Genomic DNA, 6,775 nt, shown 5'->3' with positions numbered 1-6,775 from the left:
CTGTAAGCCTTACCTTCCCAGGCTCACAACTTGTGGATATTGCTGGGCAAAAGGAAGGGAATGTCAAGTGGGCTTTCCAGGCTGCATGAAGATCTGTGAACGTCCTCCCCCATCCCCCCTTTGACATCTGACTGGGGACAGTCACAGACCCTCAAGGGAAGCGTTACCCAAGGACCAGTCACCACCACTAAGCTGCAACTCCATTTCCCTCTTTTCTTCTGTAGACTAATGTGCCATAATCCCAGGCATGTGGCTTGGGGAAGCTCCCTCTCCCTAAATGTGTCAAGAAAAAGGAAAAGGGAGGCCCAAACTGTGCCCAGTTCAAGCCTGTCCATGTGATAAGTAGGTATTCATGAGAATCACATGATTTCTTAGAATAAAGGTCATGCATGTGCAGAAAGCCTATCATAGGGGCGCTCATCCTCTCCCCAAGCCCCTGGGAGATCAGAGCTAGATATTTATCAACTTCTCACTTGCCAGGGAAGTACATGGCAATTTAAGTCTGCTTGCTCCCTTTCAGAGAAGAGAAACTGAAGGACAAAGCATTGAAAGAGCAAGTCAGAGATGAAACCTGGGATTAGAGTTGGAAGAAAAAAGAGCAGGCTCTGGAATCTTGTTATTTTCCATACTCCCAGGTGTCAGCAGGGGCGGCTACTGTGTCACCCCTGCGCCCACTGCGCACAGGGAGAGAAACTGAAACCTACAAGGGTGTGCTCTGGTCTGCCACGGAGCAATGCGGAGCTACTGTCTTAACGCCCAGGACTCCGGGGTCTTTCTAATAAGGACTCTGGAGGCTTCAACCTGAATCCAGGAAGCACAGAGACACTAACATACGGTCAGAAGGACCAGCATGCAGAGTTTGCCCCTACATTTCAAAACCCCTGCCCACGCCATGTCAAGAGTCCAAAGGAAGACTGCCTTGACAGATGTGGCAACTGATTATGCAGCCAAGAGTGACTCACAACCACAGGAGGAGAGAAAGGGTGAAACAACCTTACCTCATAAATCGGCTTCTTCCTGAAAGTCTGGGAGTGCTCTGGCAGGGGGCCACCTTCCCCACCCCCAACACCTGGAGGACTCCCTTTCCAGAGAGATCCTGGCTTTCCAGGGAAGTCTACTGCACTCTCGCTGGGCTGCTTAGAGTGGGACCCCCAAAGCCATGCTCGGGAAGGTGAGGTCATTAAAGAGAGGCCTCACACGAGGGGAGCGGCTGATGCCTCACTGAGAAGCGAGAAGCGCCTCTATATCCCAGAGGCATAACTAACTCTCTCTCTGCCTCTCTCTCTGTTTCTCTCTCCCTCTGTCTCTCTCTCATCTCTCCTGACAGTGACCTGCTTGGGGTCATGGCCTTTCTTTGTGGGTAGAAGGAAATTTTGACAAGACAATCAACATCTTTGCCCTCTCAGCAGTGGGAAGAGGCAGAAAAGTCCTCTGAACTGTCCTCCTTTATGTCAGGTGTCCCTGTGAGTCAGAAGTCAGGTATATGCAACAAACAGCCCAAGTCAGACAGTTCAGCTGCCAGACTCTGATGGGAGACAAAATGAAATGAGAGCTGGGGCACAGAAGGCCTCAGTAACATCCTCAACGCCTGCAGAGGTCAGAAAGGGATGAGAGGCCAGGTGAAGAGACTCAGCCCCTCTGGAGAGCTCTGCCCACAGGCTGCCTCCTGCAACCACCTGCACTCTAGCAATCAGCCTCACCCGGCAGAGATCCCACCCACTCTGGGTCCAGCCCCAGGAATACCCAGGACAGTAAGTCCTGAGTACAATGTTTGTGTCCCAAAGAGAAAAGTCATAGGCAAGTGGGAACTCAGCTCAGAAATAGGCCCAAATATTGAAGCAAGAGACTACTCAGGCCATTGGACAGCAATTAAAAAAAAAAAAAAAAAAGATGTGAGCTTTGAGCACAGATCATGCCCAGAATTTCCCAAGGTCCTGCATTCCATAGAACAACTTACTCTAAATTTCCCTATTCTTTTTCCTTCTACACTTGACATTAGGTAACTGTTTACTCTGTTGACTGCTTTTCCCTTCAGAATGTAAGCTCCATGAAGGTAAGGACATGGAGCTTTTTTGCCAGTGTCCCCACCTCCCAGAACAGCGCCTGCTCTAGAGTCAGGGCCCAATGACTATCTGTTGCATTTGAAATGAATGAATGAAGCAAATTTTAGGACTTCCATTTCTGGGCTCTGCTCTGGTCACTGACTCTTCCTAGTTCAGCAAAAGTAAAACTGTCATGCAATAAAATGTCCAGATCATGCTTGATGAATCTTGACAATTGTATATGGTCAGGTAACCAGCACCTCAGACAAGAAAGAGAACATTTCAATTGCCAAAATCTTCCATTGGGCCCCTTTCCAAGTCAAATCCCCCTATTCCAGGGAACCACACTCTTAATTTCTCACACTGTACATTAGATTTTCCTGTTGCTGGATTTCATAAAAAGGGAATCAGTCAGTATGTACTTGTGGCGTCTAGCTTTTGGCGAGCATGTTTTCTCGAATCATCCACGTTGTTGCATATGTTTGTAGTTCATTCTTTCCATAAATTGCTTATCTGTTCTCCTCTTGGCAAACTTTGGGGATGCTGCCCATTTGAGGCTATAACGAAAGAAGTTACAATGAATGTTCTTAAACAAGTCTTTTTGTGGACGTATGTTTTCATTTCACTTGAGGATATTCCTAGGAGTGGAATTACTGGATCTTAGGATGAATGCATGCTTAATATCTGAAGAAACTGCCAAAGGGTTTTGAAAGTAGTTGAACGGTTTCATGCTTCCACCAGCCGTGTACAAGGGTTTCAGTGATTCCACATGTTCACCAACATTGAGTGTTCTCAGTCCTTACAACTTAGCCATTCTAGTATCAGAGGTATCTCGTTGTTTCTAAAAAATAGCTTTATTGAGATATAGTTTACATACTACACAATTTATCAATTTACACTGTATGATTCAGCGGTTTCCAGTATATTCACAAAGTTGTACCTCCAATATCACAATTAATTTTAGAACATTTTCAGTACCCCAAAAAGAAACCTCACACTCCTTAGCCATCACCCACCACCTACCCTCACCCCCAAACTCCCTATTGCCCCCTCCTAAGCCTTAGGTAACCTCTAATCTACTTTCTGTTTCTATAGATTTTGCTATTCTGGACAGTTCACATAAATGGGCTCACACAATATGTGGTTCTTTTAGTGGTTTCTTTCACTTAGCATTATATTTTCAAGGTTCATTTACGTCGTGGGGTGCACCAGCACTTTTTTTTTTTTTAACTGCTGAATAACATTCCTCTGTAAAAATACTCTACATCATATTTATCCATTAGTCAGTTGACAGACATTTGGGTTGTTTCCACTTTTTGGCTGTTATGAATAAAGCTGCTATGAATATTTGTGTATAAGTTTGTGTGTGGGCAAACGTTTTTATTTCTCTTGGGAATATACCTGAGAGTGAAATTGCTGGATCAGATGGTAACCCCATGTTTAACTTTTGGAACAGCTGCCAAAATGTTTTCAAAACAAGTGGCTGCACCATTTTACATTCCCAGCAGCAGGGTTCCAATTTCTCCATATCCTTACCAATAGTTATTATCTGTCTTGCTGAATACAGCCATCATAATGTGTATGAAGTATCTCATTTTGGTTTTGACTTGCATTTCCCTGATGGTTAACAATGTTGAGCATCTTTTCATGTGCTTATAGACCATTTGTGAATCTTCTTTGAAGAAATGTCTATTCAATTTGTAAATGGGTTAGTTGTTTTTTGATTACTGAGTTGTAAGAGTTATTTGTATGCTGCATGTTCTAGATATGTGTTCCATATCAAATATATGCAAACATTTTCTCCAGTTCTGTGGGTCGTCTTTTCACTTTCTTGATAATATCCTCTAAAGTACAAATTTAATTTTGATGAAGTTTCCAATTTATCTATTTTTTTTTCTTTTGTTGCCCATGCTTTGTGTGTCACATCTAAGGCTAGTGCTGTTCAACAATTTTTCATGCATTTATTGGCCATTTTTATACCTTCTTTTGTGAAATGTATGTTTAAATATTTTTCCACTTTTTATTGAGTGTTTACCTCTTTATGTGCTGTGATATATGTTCCCATTCTCTGTCCTGTTTGTTTTCTTAATTGTTCCTGCTGGTATCAGAAAATATTAACTTTCATGAAGTCTAGTTTATCAATTTTTCCCCCTAAAATTATTGCCTTTTCTCTCTTGTCCAAACAACCTTTGCCTACCTCAAAGTCACAAAGATCTTTTCCTCTGCTTTGCATAGATACTTTTTGGATGTCGGTTTTACATTTAGCTCTATGACTCCTTTCAAATTAATTTTTGTGTGTGGAGTGAGTTAGAGGTTGAGTTTCATGTATTCTATACAGATATCCAGTTGTCCCAGCAATATCTATTAAAGAGACTTTTCCCTCCATGTTGTATAAACCTAGGAACTTTGTAAAAAGTCAGTTAACCTTATATATGTTGGTGGATTTCTAAAACTTCTAATTTGTTTTGTTGATCTATTTGTCTCCTACTTTTTCCAACACCACACTCTTGTGACTACTCTAGTTTTACAGTAAGCCCTAATTAAAACAATTTAATTCCTCCAACTTTGTTCTTTATTTTTTTTTTAAGGTTGTTTTTGGCTATTCTAGACCCTTTGCATTTCCACTTAAATTTTAGAATCAGCTTGTCTATTTCTTCAAAGAAACCTGTTGGATTTTTACAGGGATTAAATTATTCTACAGATCAACATTGTCTGTCCGTCTATGAACATAGTATATCTCAATTTCTCCCCCCCAATTCTTTAAGTATTTTAAAGTTTCTCTCAGCAAAGTTGTTATTTTCAGTCTAGCTATCAGCTATCCTGTGAATATTTAGTTAATTTAGTCTTTGTATGTGATATTTTTGATGCCATTTCATTCTCCAATTTTTGTATATTATTTTTTATCGAAGTATAGTCAGTTTACAATGCTGTGTCAATTTCTGGTATACAGCATAATGCTGCAGTCATACATGAACATACATATATTCATTTTCATAAATTTTTAACTGTAAGTTACTATAAGATATTGAATCTAGTCCCCTGTGCTACACAGTATGAACTTGTTGTTTATCTATTTTATATATGTTAGTTAGTATCTGCAAATCTAGAACTCCCAATTTAACCCTTTCCACCCCCCCCACCATAACCATAAGTTTGTTTTCTATGTCTATGAGCCTGTTTCTGTTTTGTAAATAACTTCATTTGTCTTTTTTTTTAGATTCCACATATAAGTGATATATGGTATTTTTCCTTCTCTTTCTGGCTTATTTCACTTAGAATGACAATCTCCAGGTCCATCCAGGTTGCTGCAAATGGCATTTATTATTTTTTATGGTTGAGTAGTATTCCACTGTATAAATACACCACGACTTCTTTACCCAGTCATCTGTTGATGGATATTTAGATTGTTTCCGTATCTTGGCTTTTGTAAATAGTGCTGCTATGAACATTGGGGTGCATGTATCTTTTTGAATTAAGGCTCCCTCTGAATATATGCCCAGGAAAGGGATTGCTGGATCATATGATAAGTCTATTTTTAGTCTTTTGAGGAATCTCCATACTGTTTTCCATAATGGCTTCACCAAACTGCATTCCCACCAACAGTGTAGGAGGGTTTCCTTTTCTCCACACCCTCTCCAGCATTCAACATTTGTGGACTTTTGAAGGATGGCCATTTTGGCTGGTGTGCACTGATACCTCATTGCAGTTTTGATTTGCATTTCTCTGATAACTAGAGGTATTGATATTTTAATAGTATATAGGATGGAATAATTTTTCATATTGACTTTATATCCTTGATCTTTTAAAATTCACTTACGAATTTTGACTTTTTCTGGTGGGGGGTAGGTGGAATCCATAAGTTTCCTATATACACAGTTATGTCTTCTGCAAATAATGACTGTTTTATTTCTTCTTCTCCTATCCTTATGCCTTTCATTTCTTTTTCTTGCCCATTATGCTAGCTAGGTTTTCTAGCACAACATTGAATAGAAGTGGTAAGAGATTACATGCTTGCTTGTTTCCCTATCTTAAGGGAAAAAATTTAATATTTCACCATTAAGTAGAATAATAGCTACAGGCTTTTTGTAGATGTTCTTGGCCTATAAAACCAGATCCAGGAATACTTGAGAAGGGCTGAAGAACAGGGAGACCATTACCTGTGACTACTAGCTAATGACATCTTATTTACTTAAGATGACTAAACAGGGTCTGTTTTTTCATCTCCTGAGTTGAAGAATCAACACAAAGTTCAGAAACTGCTGTGGTTCCCTGTGCCCCATTTCATACAGCAAGATTTATAGCTCCAATCTCCATCTCCCAAGCATACTTTATATCTTCCTATTATATGCTAAAATATCTATCATCTTAGTCAATGTATAAACACTATTGGATATAAATATTGATCACATACTTATTTATAACTTTTAAATTGCCACGGATTGATATTTCTTGATATCAAAGCTCATGCTTTCCCCATGATATTACTGTTTTGTGGGCAGTGGCAAGCTATTTAGGGTTTTAAAGTAGTGGGAGACACATTCATAGCCATGTGTTATGCCTCAGATGAACTTCAGGGAGGAAGCCCAAGCTAGGGAACCATTCATCTTTCTACCATAGTCATCAACAGTGAGATGGGCTCTGACCATTTCTCTCTGAAACTCCCTAATCCAGACCTTCCCTAAACTCCCAAAGGTTCCCCTACAAGATAGCATCTTGTCTTCAGAGAGGAATAA

This window comes from Camelus ferus, chromosome 11 (assembly GCF_009834535.1).
Source record: "Camelus ferus isolate YT-003-E chromosome 11, BCGSAC_Cfer_1.0, whole genome shotgun sequence".
In the NCBI taxonomy this organism is placed as follows: Eukaryota; Metazoa; Chordata; class Mammalia; order Artiodactyla; family Camelidae; genus Camelus; species Camelus ferus.
Note: the sequence above shows the minus strand (reverse complement) of the source record.